Source organism: Cibotium barometz, chromosome 43 (genome assembly GCF_041138505.1).
Source record: "Cibotium barometz isolate CiBa-2024 chromosome 43, ASM4113850v1, whole genome shotgun sequence".
NCBI classification, from domain to species: Eukaryota; Viridiplantae; Streptophyta; class Polypodiopsida; order Cyatheales; family Cibotiaceae; genus Cibotium; species Cibotium barometz.
The window spans coordinates 5,285,274-5,301,151 of NC_141088.1; the positions used below are offsets into that span (position 1 = coordinate 5,285,274).

General features: G+C 47.0%; 1 protein-coding gene and 1 pseudogene across 2 annotated transcripts in view; both read left to right on the top strand.

Moving 5' to 3' along the window:
- FHL (far-red-elongated hypocotyl1-like protein) overlaps positions 1–15,060 on the top strand; it is a 34,308-nt gene extending 19,248 nt beyond the window's left edge. For both annotated transcript variants that reach the window (XM_086781387.1, XM_086781388.1), the window contains one exon: positions 14,495–15,060. The gene's annotated coding sequence lies outside the window, so the exon portion shown is untranslated. The remainder of the gene's footprint in view (positions 1–14,494) is intronic.
- LOC147613451 (uncharacterized) lies at positions 10,654–11,327 on the top strand (annotated as a pseudogene).
- Positions 15,061–15,878: the final 818 nt, after the last annotated feature.

Genomic DNA, 15,878 nt, shown 5'->3' on the forward strand with positions numbered 1-15,878 from the left:
AGAAGAGGTAGAATCTGAATGTGCATGTGGTTTGCCCTTATGCTTACCACTAGATACAGCCCCAGATTTACCATTGTTTCGATCAAAAGCACCAAATGCCTGATCAGCAGAAAGTATAGTTGTTAGAACGAGACTGCTCCTCTTGCAATAAGAGAGTCACCAACTCATCAAAGGTATACAAGTTTGGATTACCCTTCATGAGTAGACGAAGAGTAGCAGCAAAACCCTAATAGGATTCTGGCAAACCCCGTAGCACTGTAGATACAAGTGAACCATCTGGAATGACCTCATCAATGTTGATAAGCTGCTCTCGCAAATCCTTGATGTGGGTAAGGAACTTGTCCATTGAATCACTCTCATCAATATGCTCAGACTCAATCTTCTTGCGAAGATAGGCAACACGAGCCTCATTGCGAACCTGATACAAAGAAGCAAGTACATGTCATGCACCCTTGGCAGAATTGCATGAACAAATGTGCGGTATAACCTACCTTTTGCATGAAAGGGCAATCAAAGCATGTGCCTAAGCATCCTTGGCATCCCATCTGAGTTGTTCTGGAGTGGGTGGCAAAGGTGCAGAGCACCACCTGAAGATACATCATCACCTATCATCACCTACATCAATAGTCTCTAAAGTACTTGCTGCTCGTGCAGGTACAATAGGCCTGACATCAGCCCCTGATACATAGACCCACAAATTCTTCGCAACTAGTACATGTTTCATCATATATGCCCACATAGGATAGTTGGTGCCATCCAACTTATCATCAATGGAGAGCATACCAAACAAATCACTAGTATTCCCAGACATGGCTGTTCACAAATGCGTACAAACAAGTAGTATGACTAAATCAAGGCAAAAATCTGCAATCCAATGCTGAGAGACACGAAAAATTGGGAAAAATGCCCCAATTGTGTCTTTATCACCTATTCCAATGCTGGAACACCCAGAAATGTCCCAATGCCAAAGCAATGTACCTGTAATAGCAAAAATGCCTGCAAGTATCTCTGATAACCCTGCAAATAGTGTTAATTTTTGCAAAATCCCCAAATTTTTAGTGCAATTATGTACTAGATCTGAGGAAATCAATGCCAATGTCGCAATTTTAGGCTCAATGATCACAAGCCCCAAAATTAATGCTGTCAATTTGCTAATTTTGCAACAATTTGCTAATTTTTCAACAATTTCTGTAATGTTTATCGGAAATTAGAAATAATAGCAAAAAATTCACTGGTTACTAGTGGCACTAATTTCGAGAAGTTGACTGCAATCGTGGAAGCCACAAATCTGGATTTGTATGACGGCGAACTGCAGCAGGTACAAAAAGCAAGTACATGCGACGAAGGCATAGACGGCACAAGCAAGGCTTTGCAAGGCGGCGCTGAGCGTTGAAGGGCAGCGCTGGGCGTTGCAAGGAGTCGGACAAGCGACGAAGGCAGGGTGGTGCAGGGCAGGCGCAGAGCTTAGCTGATCTGCAGGGTGGCACTGATCTCGAAGCTGGGCAGCACGAATCCCTAATGCAAAATAGAAGGCACGAATCCCTAATGCACACTATAGGTAGGCAAAACCCTAACCCTAAATAGCTCTGATACCAATGTTGGGGTTGGGGAGAGCTTGCTTATACACCACCACACACACAATAAGCTTGAACAACACACGTGAAAGAGCTAGGTGTTGGAAAATGATAATAATTGTACAAAAGTACAATGAGCACAAAATATAGCCTAGGGCAAAGTGCCCAACACACATAAGTGTGTTCACACGTGGAAAAAACTTGTGTCCAGCCACAGGGAAAACTTACTCGTGAGTAAGCTATGTTCACACCTGAACTAGCCGGGAGTGGTCATAACCAACACCAATGGAGGGCCTCATAAATGGCCAATACAAGCATGAAAAAAGGTGACCCTCTGGAGATGATATAATCCAACAGTAGCAACATTACCATCAGCATCAGATCAGTAGCATCAGCATTAACACCATCATCATCATCCACAACATCAGCATCATCAACATAAGCATGAGGAAGGGGCATGAGTACCCTTTCGACAGCCTCTAGTACGCAGTCGGCAACCAGCAGGCGGCCAAGTGTTAGGCAGTTGACTAGCAGGTGTGGGCAAGCAAAGGAAGTAAGCGCAACATTTAGCGGCGTGCCCTTGTTTACTGACAAATTTATGGTATTTTTCAGGGTCTAAAGCATGTGAAAAGAGGCCAAAAAGGGTACATTTTCTGGTGACCAAATTATAAGCTCTCATGTGAACATTCACTTAAATAAGGTTGGACATTACTAATAATATTGGGCACCACATGTGACATGGGCAACTTATTTAGCATTAAGGGCTCGGGTGGTGAAAGAAAAGAAGGGAAAGTTGCCAGCCACCTCCACAAAAAAGAAAATCTTCCATTTACGCGGGTTTTCCAAAAATTGACCACGACTCTGTACATGCTGTACGGCGGATCCCAGCTGTACGACTCTATGGGCTGATCCCAGCCATTGTACCTGATGTACGGTTCTTCCTCGGTGGTTGTGCTACTGTACGGTAACTGCTCTACCTACTGTACCACCTTGTACGGCTGTTTCACCTCCTGGACAGAACCTTAGCTGCAGGCAAATTCTGTACTGAAGTGTTCTTAGAGCCCATACAGCTGCTGGTCAGCCATTCAAGTCAGGCCGACTTGTTCCAAGAGGTTCTCTTGATACCCTAACTTCTGGGCATAACATTCAAGCTGGTTATGAGCATTGAAAAGGGGTTTTCACAGCTGGTCCAAGCATGAAAATAGTCCAAGATTCAAGCTGAAGGTGAACTTTCACTCAGAAAGATTCTGAAGTTGAGCACAATGGCAAAGACATCCATAGAAGATTTTCCGAGGACGGAAAGGTTTAAGGGATTTGGGTTGTTAAAGACTTCCCAAGTGGAAGGAAGAGCAAATTTTTTTTTTAATGCACTCCAGGAGAGGATAGTTTATCAGTGTGGTTAGGATAAACTAATACTTGTTGTTTGTCATTGCTTTCATGCATATGTTGGAAATCTGGTGCATGGCACTCTCGTACTTGTACTAAAGAGAAACTCTGTGGAATAAAGCTTTTCTAAGGGGGGGCCGGCCCATGATGTGCTGAGGGAGGCTACCTTATCTTTAGTGTGATTTCTCATTCGTTTGCAAGTGTATTCAATCTAGGATCGATACTTTTGGATGCTTGTGCCATTACACATGGTTCTCTTTGAAGATTTTCCAAGGAAGGAAAGGGATTTGGGTTGTTAAAGGCTTCCCAAGTGGAAGGAAGAGCAAATTTATTTTTTTTGAATGCACTCCAGGAGAGGATAGTTTATCAGTGTGGTTAGGATAAACTAATACTTGTTGTTTGTCATTGCTTTCATGCATATGTTGGAAATCTGGTGCATGGCACTCTCGTACTTGTACTAAAGAAAAACCCTGTGGAATAAAGCTTTTCTAAGGGGGGGCCGGCCCATGAGGAGGCTACCTTATCTTTAGTGTGATTTCTCATTCGTTTGCAAGTGTATTCAATCTTGGATTGATACTTTTGGATGCTTGTGCCATTACACATGGTTCTCTTATCTTTAAGCCATGTCGCATTCTTGCAATAACTAGCTAGCAATGCCATCTTGTAAGATTGAAGAGGAGTCTATCCTCTACATTCATGATCAAGCTCAGTTCATGTAAGATGTGGTCATGAGAACAGAGCAAGGTGGAAAATAAATGGACGTCTCACTCCCACTTTGCAGGCATTGGCTCTTCAAGTTCTCTCTCCAGAGTGTACTAGTGGAGCAGCTAAGCACATATGGATGTGCCGATATACATACCAAGAAAATAAATAGGTTAAAAAATAGATTTAATCACAATTTTGTACTTCACATGTGGTTATATCACATCAACTAGCTAACAACTTGAATTTGTAAGAGGTCGAGCACATCTCAACTTGATAGGTCAGTGTATGTAAATGCCAACCTTAAAAACTCTTGGAGCGACTTAAAGACTGGGACATCACTGCCCGTGTTGATGGAGGGGATATTTTGCAGTGGAAGGTGAAGGAAATCGATCCTGAAGTTCTTACTTGGCCTTGAGCGAGGGGAGCGAATTGACTTGTCATTTATCCACAGAGACGCACAGATGAGGGCATGGGCTATGATTTTATTCAGAAGGATGAGAGACACTTTCAACGTGTCACCCGTGCACAATCAAGGACAATTGCACGAGTATGCACTAGTGCACCCCATAGTTGCATTCCGTACTGGTATGGAAAGATTAAGTCCGTACAGTACGGATCTTTACGTTCCGTACGTCGTACAAAACAGATCAACTTGTACTTTTTTTGAATCTCTCTCTCTCTCTCTCTCTCTCTCTCTCTCTCTCTCTCGCTCTCTACTTACTACTAAGAATTTAGTACCTGTAGACTCTCTCTCATGAATCATGAATGATCATTGGTGACACACAGACTCTATTTTCAGCCTATTTTCAGCCCTCTATTAATTTTGTATTTTTTCCAATCATTCCCTCTATTTTCAGAAATTCAGCCCCTTGAACAATCCCTTTTAATGTATTTTTTCCAATCTTCATTCCCGAATTTCTCTATTTTCAGAAATTCAGCCACTAATGTGGCTTAAAATGTTAATTTTTTAAAAAAATTGTAGCTTGTCCAAGATGCCAAAGGCACCAAATCTTTACTCGGCTGCACACACCATCATACATAACAGCACATCATCATCAGGTTCAGGCACTCGTCATTGGAAGTGCCGTTATTGTAACTTGCAGCAGTCTAGCTTGATCACACGGGTCATCCGCCACATGTCAAAGTTGGGAAGCAAGGGAATTGGTGGGTGCCCAAGTATTCCACAGGAGATGGCTGATGCTATTATAAGGGAGAATCCCAAGGAGTTTCCACGTGGCAGAGAGATTCGTAGCGCTATCGTTGACAGAAGCACATAGCATCACATAGTATTGAAACCCCTCTTCATCCTCTTGCGTGTCATAGATATGGAGGGGTCTACCGTGGGAATACTCTATCATCTTTTCCACAAGATGAAGAGGGAGCTTGCAGCATGCACAGTCATCTCCAGAGCCAGGTGAGTACTAAATATTGAATTGTAAATTGCAATGTCTATTTAATATTTAGTATTTATAAATTACTCTTCGAAGTTCGTAGTATGTACTTATGGTTGTTGACATTCACAGGGTGGATGAGATTATGCGCCTTGTAGAGAGGAGATGGGATTGGATGTGTCGTCCAATTCATGGTATGGTAGCACTATTGTATTTTCATGGACACAGTCCTTCTATCCATGAGAGAGCAGTACATGAGTCATGTACTGACCGATGAGCAGCAGGTACACATTGATCGAGAGATGATAGGATACTCCAATAACCTTGGAGAATTCTCTAGTCGCGGTGTTTCTATGCTGCCAGAGGTGTGTAAGATGCCTCTTGATTGGTGGGAGACACATGGATACCATCAACCTCAACTAAAAGCCCTTGCACTTTGGCTATTATCCCAAGTAATAATACAAAAAAGTAAATACATATTAATTATTGATAAATTATTATGCTTTGGAGTCTTTAAGGACCCAAGCTTTAAGATTTGTTATAACTACGGCTCGAATCTTCGTGGATTTAAGGATTGTTTCTCTGGAGAAAGTGAGAGGAACTGGAGTTCTTACTATCTTATTCACACGAAGATCCGAAACTGCACATATAGATGCATGTTCATATAGTACTGGAATGCCCAATACCTCACCCACTGAGGATGACAAGAACCATTTTTTGTACATAGAAGGAATGCATTCTGGGTTCTCCCACTCGTGTGTAGGAAGTGTTGAGCAAAACATTGTGACAGGTTCAACAAAAATCAGTGGTGGATGCACTCTTCAAATGGATTGATAGCAAAATCAAACACTCCCACTCTGAACTAAAGAGTTTATAACAACAACTTTCCACAAAGGCCTAGGAACGAATTGGTTTCCGTGGCAAAAAGTAGAGAAGAAGTACAAAAGGTATCAATTCCTTGACAAATGGGTCCAAGGTAAAAGTGTATTTAACCCTTCTCTTAATGCATGATATGTGGAATTGAGTCCTTGGGCATATAGGAATCATAGGGTATCAACCTTGCACGCACAAGATCAAAACAGTTCACGTCGTGAGACGCTTAGTACTTCACGCCGTAAAATGGTCAAAATTAGTTCACGCCATGAAACACTTAATGCTTCACGCCGTGAAACAGTCAAATACCATCCGCCAATCGCAAGACACCATGTGGCTTGCTTCATTAAGATATCCGCCGAGGCCGACGGGCTGACTCATAAAATCGATTCTTCCCTCTTTTATGCATTTCTACTTGTGCGATTTTTGCATTGGTGCTTCATCTACTCATCGCTCGTGGGATCGGTGCTCATCGCTTGCTAATTTTCCTCGTAATTTCAGTGCGGCAGTCGATTCTAGGTGGGATCTTGTGCTTTAGCTAGGCAGGTCGGCCACCTGGCCAAGGCCTGCCCTCGCAGGAGACCCTGACCTTCACCGCAGCAGCAGACCCCCAATGGCCCGCCACAGATGCGGCTCGGCAGGCAACCTCCGGGCCACCTGCTCAGCCCACAGAGACCTCGGATTGGCAGCCTGGACAGGGGCGTCGTAGAGGGAGACAACCACAGCAGCATGCCCAGAGACCGACGCAGCAGCAGTCACAGCCTCAGCATCACTGGGTTCTAGTGAGGAACAGCTTTTCTCCCCTCTAGGAGGAGACCCCAGCGCAGACTGAGGATTAGGAGATGCCAGCACCCCCTCCCCCCCACCCTCCCCCCTTCCCCTCCCCCGTCCCCTCTCCTGCCTCGCTTCCACCTTCGCCTCCTCTCGCGCCCGCTCTCGCTTTTTCAGCGGCTCCTTCCCCACCCCCTTCTCCCCCCCCCTCCCCCTCCGCTCGCCTCAGCTCCCCAGGAGGCACTGGCAGCACCCTGGCGCTCACCTGCAGTCCGACGGGCACTGAGCACCGACCTTGCTCGAGCACCGCAGAGGAGATCTACCATGCCGATTCGTGCTTCACGGATATCCTCTATTTGCAGTCGGCTGAGTAGTCTCGACACTAGACAGCGCTCAGAGGCTTTCGACTACTCCTTCACACGCCTTTTTGGAGCGGAGGGCCCCCATGAGTCAGCACCCATCAGAGTTCATGTGGTGATACCTCCGGCTCGAGGAGAGGAGGCACTTGATTCAGCGGTGGCCTTCTCCTTCCCTCTCTGCACCACTAGCGACCGGGAGTGGACTCTGGATCTCGCTCTTAGTATCTTGAAGACTCAGGCAGTTGAGTTTTCTCACCATGTGAGCGATTTGGAGATGACAGACATGATAGGTTGACTCTGGGAGTTGGCACATTTCTTTGTTATCGGGAGTGCGGATGCCTCCGGGAATCGACATTTGGTGGTTCGCATAGTGACAGACCTAGCACGAGACCCTGGCTATGTATGCATACATGAGGTTTCTCTCTCCGAGCGGGAGGCAGTCGCTATGGGACACAGCCACTGGCGCTTGGTCCGAGACTCTTGCAGCACACCGGATGGGCAGATTCGTAGCCGCTCGGATGGGGATTACTCTCCATTCAAGCTGCTTGCGAAGGCCCGTCGTATGGTTGAGACAGCCTCCACCTCAGCAGGTCATCCATGAGGATCATCTCATGGAATGTACAGGGCCTTAGCGGCGCACACTATGTACGTTATCGTGGTTGCTTGAGGCAGGAGCTTCAGAGATGCCTGGTTGGGGGCAGTATTGATATTCTGATGATGCAGGAGCACCATTTGAGTGTGAGCAAGATTCGGAGATATGGTTCGGTGATGCTTGGGAGATGGGACACATTTTGGTCTGCAGGTTTTGGCCCCTTGGGTGGGCAGGGAGGAGTATGTATGGTCATTGCGGATGTATGGCGGCAGGCCATTGTGGATCGCGGGGTCATTGTGCTTGGTAGAGCGCAGTATGTTATTCTGAGGATGCACGATGAGCACTTTGGTGTGCTCAATGTCTATGCGCCCAACCATGCTAGTGCCAGAGCAGAGTTCTGGACCCTTGTTACAGATGCATTGCCCGAGGCCGCACATTGGTGTGTCGGGGGAGACTTCAACATGCTTGAGGACCCGGTCGATAGGGTGGGAGGCAGTCATGTTACAGTGCACGGCATGGAGCTTGCAGCTTGGGAGCGATTTTGTATGACACTGCGGATCATTGATGCATGGTAGCATGAGGCTTTCTCCCGTTCTTAGGACAATCTTAGTTTTTCTCGGTCGGATCACCGACAGGGAGGGACTAATCTATCACGGATTGATTGCTTCTATGTGGGCGACAGGTTCGGGGAGCGTGGTGGCTCCGTTGGCATTCTCGCTGACACCTCTTTTTCAGACCATGCGCTGGTTGTTTTGACACTTGAGGAGAGGACACGGGAGACCAGCTTGCAGTTGAGGATCCCAGAGAGGATACTTACAGATCCCAGTCTTTCTGAGGACATTGAGAGGATATGGCATGATAGCCAGAGCTCTGACCTGGATGTAGCAGGCCAGTGTGCCCAGGGACTCATCGAGCTCAGCTCTTTTTGCACGCAACAGCCTTGACACGGCTGGGAGAGACACGAGAGCGGGAGCGTCGCTTGAGACATAGCCTTGCTTCGCTCTAGCGTCTTCAAGAGTAGCTGCCTACATGCGAGTGGGTGGCGTCCCAGCTGAGCTAGGCACGCCAGGAGGTTAGAGAGGCAGAGGAGTAGAGACACGAGTTCTACTATCATCGCCAGGCCTCTCAGTGGACGCAGCTTGGTGATAGAGTGCCTGGGGATTTTTTTGAGATCACTGGACCTCGCCATGCTCGAGCAGGAGTACGCCAGCTCATGAGGCAGGACGGATCGTTAGCCACTGAGCCCAGGGAGATTAGAGCTATTGCCACTGAGTTCTATAGAGATCTGCTTTCAGCGGAGCCAGCCACGGAGGTACGTGATGCTTGCAGACAGACTGTGTGGGCCCATGTGCAGAGGAGGGTCACAGATTGTATGCGCACAGTTTTGGGTGAGTCCCTTTCAGAGGATGAGCTTGTTGAGGCTTTGAGGGTCCTTCCGCGTCAGAGTTGCCCTGGGGAGAACGGATTGACGCCTGCCTTTTTTATGCGCTATTGGGACCTTTTGGGGCCAGGCCTCCGCAGGGGCTTTCAGTATGTTTTGGACACTGGGGTGATGCCACAAAGTTTTTCAGAGGGTTTGATCTTTTTGATACCCAAGGGGGAGGGAGTGTCAGATGATATTCGGCATTGGAGGCCTATTACGATCCTCAATACTGTCTACAAGGTCCTAGCAAAGGCCTTGAGTTTGAGGATATAGCCCTTCCTTGGGGAGTTGATTCATGCTACCCAGACAGGATTCGTCAAGGAGCGCAGTATCCTTGACAACATTTTCACCTTCTGGGAGGCGACGACCCGAGCTAGATTTCTTGGTGAGGACTTGGTCGTGATGCTTCTCGATTTCGAGAAGGCATACGATAGAGTCGATTGGGGTTTCCTAGAGGGCACTATGCTTCGCCTGGGTTTTGAGCCAGACTGGAATCGAGGAGTGGCGGATCTATATTCCAGAGCTCGTAGCCAGGTGTTGATGGCAGGAGGACGGGGGCCGAGTTTTGAGTTGACCAGAGCAGTCCGTCAGGGATGCCCTCTCGCCCCGTTCCTTTTTCTTTTCTTTGCAGAGGCTATGAGCATGTATCTGACAGCAGAGGAGGTTGGTTTGAGAGGACTCCAGCTTCCAGTCCGGGGTGAGGACCTGCTCGATTCTGAGTTTGTTGATGACACGTGATTGTTTCTGCATGGCCAGGAGGCCAATCTACAGAGGGCAGAGCAGTCGCTACAGGTTTTTGATGTGGCTTCGGAAGCATTGATCAATTGGCGCAAGATAGTGGCTTTTTGGACCAGTAGCGCTCCCGATCCGGCATGGAGCCCAGACCCGGGTTTTAGATGGATTCCTCTTGGCACAGCAGTGCGGTATCTGGGATGCCAGATTGGACTTGATTTGTCACCTGAGCAGCAGATCGCCCCGCTTCTTCTGAGCATTCGGAAGAAGCTTTTATATTGGAGTACAGCTTGGCCATCCTTGGCTGGGAGGGTGGTGGTGACAAATCAGGTGCTTTTAGCGACTATGTGGTACATCACGTCTTGCTGGATCTTCTCGAGCTCTTGCATCACAGGTATAGAGGCTGATCAGGAACTTTCTTTGGTCTGGGCGAGATGGTTAGCCGGCCCGGGCTAAGGTTGCTTGGGCAGTTATTACTCTTCCGCTGGCCCAGGGGAGCTTGGGCATTATAGATCCAGCTGATCAGAGTAGAGCCTTGTTGGGGAAGCTTATTGTTCGGGGACTGCTTCCAGGCGCTGAGCCTTGGAAGGAGCTTCTTTTTCAGCGGTCGCAGGCTAGAGCTCCCCCAGCAGGGGGCACTTGGACACCAGAGATACGGTGGATCTTCATAGAGATGAGGAGGACATGCCTCAGTAGAGGATGGGAGGAGGACAGATTTGCCTTGAGCATCCTGCGAGCTTGGGAGCTGCTAAGACCGGGGCTTTCTCAGAGACCTCCCACTTGTGATGAGGAGCGGGCCAGACAGCTGCTCATCTGGAGCCCCGCGGTACGCACAGAGCAGGGTGATATGCTGGGTTCTCGGCCTCGTCTAGCGTGGGGACCATTGGCGGCGGCAGGCCCAGCACGCAGTTTTGGAGATTGGCAGGCCTTTTGCAGTCTTCCGGAGGAGATCCAGGCGAAGAGGCTGAGGCACTTCAGAGGGGGACTGATTATGAGGGATGAAATTCAGGAGGCACTCACTGAGGAGTGGTTCACGCCTTTCGAGCTAGCGGCCTCACGGTGGATGGGAGCCTTTACACAGTTGGAGATCGTGATTGCTATCAGAGCTTGCACTGAAGATGGTAGATGCCTCTACTATGAGATACAAGATGAGGGCAAACTTCAGAGAGTGGAGGCAGAGTCGCCTTTGGTTGCAGAGTGCATCTTTGAGAGGATACGGGTAGTGGCCGCCTCTTCTCGGAAGTGGCATATTGATCCAGACCTTGCAGATGTGGACTCTGATTGGTGCATATGGGCATATGCTGCGCGCCCCTTGGCCCAGCTCCAGTGGGACCCTGGCGAGTACGAGTGGCATGATCCTTATGCGTCCCCCGAGGCCACAGAGATCACCTTTGTCCAGTACACTGCTCGGTTGGGGAGGCATATTTTGACTGCGAGGAGGATGGTCTCTCCAGCTGCATCCGAGCATTGGCGGCTACTACAGGGACTATCACAGGAGTTCCTGGAGGTTTTTTGGACTAGGCTCTGGGCTAGCCGACAGGCACGCAGGATCTCGGCTTTCCAATGGTTGGTTGCCCACAGGGGCTCTGCAGTTGGCACCTGGCTTGTCTACAGTGGCCTTCGTCGGCCTGCGTCCGATGCGGCCACCCGTTGGATACACAGAGACATTGCCTATGGGACTGTCCACAGGTGCAGCAGATTTGGTTGAGGATGTTGCGCATTTTGGCCCCCCTCTCTCCAGAGGGCATGTATACGTGGGGAGCCGTTGCTTGGTTGACTTCGAGAGGGCCTGCTCTAGGATACGAGACGGAGCAAGACAACCAGGCCATCAGATTCATTAGGGTCCAGCCTCGCCTTGTTCCTTCACCGGATTTCTCGTCCGCCGGCTGGACACAGGAGAGGGATTTACGATGGGAGCTTCTCAGCAGCCTCACCATATGGTTCACCTGGAGAGCCCGTTGTTTCAGGGCCTTCGAGGGGAGACTGGAGCCACCAGCAGAGATTGTTCGGGCTATCTGGCAGGAGTTGATTTACACCCTGCGAGGACAGTATGACCGCATCCGGGGCGACTCGGATCGAGCGATCTTGCGGCGCTACCTGTTTGGATTTTCCCCCCTCCTATTGTATGATATAGCCTCTCAGTTTTTTTTTCCGTACACACCTAGGGCCCACTCAAGTGGGTGGAGCTGATTTCCCCTTCCAACAATTAGCCAATTATCATGGTCGGGCAAGGGCCACGTACCATCGGGCAAGAGCCACGAATTAGGCATCCCCCATGACCACCACGATGAGTCGAGCGCTGGAACAGCGGAGGGGTCTCGTACGGATCCTCCTATCTCGGGTGATCCACCACCCGAGGAGGAGGAGTCACTCGAGTGTTCAAGGGGCAAGAGCTCGAGCAACCAAACACATCAAGCGAGCATAGGTGTCCCTTTATAACATGAGAGAGCCTAGTGGGACTTGAACTCATAACCTAGAGGTTACAAGTCACAAGCTTGACCACTACACTAACTCAGTTGGGACTATAGCCTCTTAGTTATTTGTACTTTTTTTTGCACCTAGGGAGAGTCTCCCTAGCTGCCTTGATTGGATCTTTGCTCTGCCTTCTTATGAGCAATAGAGGGTTTTGTAGCCCAGTGGGCGTTTTTTTATAACTAATGAAAGGATCTTTTCTCGGGGAAAAAAAAAGAGAAGCTGATGTTCCCTTTTCCCTCTCTTCTCCTGGTGTAAATGTGTAATTTGGGTTGTGTTTTGTGTGTCTGGGTGGTTGGTCGAGGGTAGAGAGTTGTTGAACTGTGGATTGTGAGAATCTTGAGATTTAGTGTGTGAGTTTCTCTTTTTCAGCTTTAGTAAAAGCTGGTGGTGTCCCAAGTATATATATAAGCTTGTCACATTGTGTACAGATCGAGGGGGGGAATATTTGTCAAATGAGTTCACATCCTACGTGTAGTTACATGGTATTTCCCATCAGTGTACTACCCCCTATACTCCTCAGCAGAATGGAGTTGTAGACAGACGTAATCGTACATTTATGGAGATGGCACGTTGCATGCTCAAGAGCAAGGATTTGCCCAGTAAGTTTTGGCTTGAGGCGGTTATGTGTGCCAATTATGTGCTTAACCTGTCACGTACATATGTTAAAACCGGTGCCACGTAGACATGACTATTCCTTACAGCCGCCTTAAGGGCAAAGTTAGAGGTCATATATGGGCAGTTTGGAGCCAATTTGGTAGCCTTATAGATGCCCGGAGGTGCCCAGGACATGTACCAATGGTTGGGACATATTATGGGCACAACATGAACACATTTTATGACATTTTTGACGACTTTTTATGGCCTGAAAAGTGAAAACCGACCTGATTACGACTTGCTATCACTTTCCTATATAAAGGCAAGGCATGGATCATTCATAATCATTCCTCAAGATCCCTATAAAGAGGCAAGTCAATAAACATTAGTTTATGCATAGCATTCAGGGCTCAGATCTGATTTGGATCTTTGCTAATCATTGTAATTACTCATTCATTTAGTAATATACAGTGGGAGTAGATTAGGTACAGAGTCTCTCTTCTCCTTCTCTCTACTTCTTTGTGTTATCATTGTGCATGTGATAATCTTTATCGTGTATTGTTAATCATCATCAATCAGCTTCTGCATAGTAGTCATGTTCACTTGGTGCTGCAGTGAGGCTGAAATCTGCACCTCTTGGCTGCTCCAGTCCTGGAGAAAGTTGGTCTAGGTGAAGGAAAGCTCCAATAGCAAGAATGAAGAATGAGGGAAGAAGTGGGCTATTTATAGGTGCAGAATATCTTTAGATTAGCTGCTGCCATTAGCAGTCTGTTTTGTTGATTTCCCTTATTTTTTAACCTTTTAAAAGGCCCTCTCAGGCTTGTTTTTAGGGTTCAAAATTTTCTCTCAACCGTGTACCATGATGAAGGCGCTTCTCTAGTACCTTAGCTCATTTGCACCTCTTTTCGTAGGGCAACCCGCTGCTGAATTCTGGTGTGTAACAGGGTCTTAGTGTCCAACTGTCTGTCTGGCCCTGTGTGGGCATGTCTGCAAGGGCAATGGCTGTCCTAGGTAGCCCATATTAACGGATTTCACAAACACTCCTCTCCATAGAGGTTATAGGCCCTGCTTTGAAAGGGGTGGGAATGATGTTAATGGCATCCAAATCCGGTGGTGTCTCATACCACCAATCTTAATCAATATTGCAGAAAGTGCCCTTATATAGGTACTAATGCCTTTTAAGATTGCTTTTTAACAGGCCTTCTCTCCCTTAACTCCTTCTATGAAGCTTCTTGACATTAAAGCCTTAACACTTGGATTTATCCTAAACAGGGATGCAACACTCATCGCCTCTCAAGATCATACCTTTGTGACACTGCCATAAAACTCCTTATGCCTTCACTCCTTGAAAAAAACTGCTGAGTCCTTGAATGCACAACCTTTCTTTCATGAGCTGGTGGTTTGTTTTTGATGTCTGGCTGAAAAGACTGTTTCCTGTGTTTTAGTATGAAATTGTGAAGGTATGTTAGTTGAAATGTCTTCAGAAGGCAAAGCAGGGCATTGAAGAGTGATTGACCTTACTGATCACCAAGAAAGTAGTCTCATACTTGCATGTACTATAGATGGAAGGAAAGGTGAACCTTCAAGAGTGGTGCTAATATGATTGGACCTTGTCGCAGGACACACTTAGAACCGAATGTGGAAAAAGAGGAGGGTGCCCAGTTCAGTGGAATTCCTTAAAGTTAGATATTCCCATGTATAGCATAACAGGTTTGTTGCAATCACCTATGAAAAGGTCTTGCTTGGTATAAGAACTGATCATGACACCTTCTAGTGTCATTGAGCTGGATTGTAATATGTTCAAAGCTCTCGCTAGAGAGGTATATTTTATGTATAAAGGAGGCGATTTTGGACATTATGAACGACTTCCTGGCCACAAGTCCTTTTCGTGCGTGTGATGTTCTTGAAGAAATGCAAGCAGATCTTGTGTTTTAAGTACTTTTGGGTCTGTGATTCATGTGTTATGACTAGTTCTGGGAATCCTATAACCAGCTCCAAACCTTGCAATGTGCTTTTGGCATTAGGTTTTCAAAGTTATTCGTTTTTAGTATGGTAGAGAGCAGCTCACCCATTGGAGGTGGGCGATGCATCCTCTAGCTCCCTTGTCTTTGGTACGTTGGGCCATGGAAATAATTTTAAAGCCATGTACAAATACTTTTGGGAAATGTTTCTTGGACATTGTTTACGTTGCCTTTTTCCTTTCCCGACAGCCCCCCCCCTTTATTTTCGTTGATTTATGCTCTTCCCATTTTGCATTTGTAAAATTTTGAGTTTTTGTGTATTTTTAGGAGTTAATTTCACCATTAATCTTTGTAAAAAAACCATTAGGTTACATTGTGCATATCATTAGATAGGTTAAGGAAAGCCAAAGCTTTCTAATAAATAATAAATAAAAAAACATCCATCATTAAGGATAATTTAGAGGACAAAACATGGATTTTTAGCCTAATATACAGAAAATTGCTCTCTGGTTTGCATGCGTATGTGCTCGACTGGAGCTAAATACACATGTTCGCAAGTAGGACCACATGTTCCTAAGTCTAATGGAGAAGATTTGCACAATGTTCTCATTAAGGATAAGATAATATTTCTTTCCATAAATGTTCTTAATGATAAAAACGGTTGAGAATTGACCATTACGTGGTCTAGACTTCCATCACTACAAGTGGTAGACTTGTTAGAGTTATGTACGCACGTGCCAAAGTTGGAACGTGACATGCCAAAGTTGGAACTCACGTTCTTACTTCTAAACACAGGTTCACAAGTCCATTGACACATAGCCACGCACGTTCCCAAGTCACTTAGCCACGTACGTTCTCATCATGGAACGCGCGTTCACAGATCTTACCTAGCCACATACGTTGGTCTACTCTCTCATGCTCTCACTCACCATGGCATCGTAGTAGAGGTTGAGCTTTCCATAGCTCGCTCTCTTTTTGCTTACCACCCATTTGCAAATCTCATTCATGGGACAACAAAGGAGGCAAGGTTGAAGACCTTAGC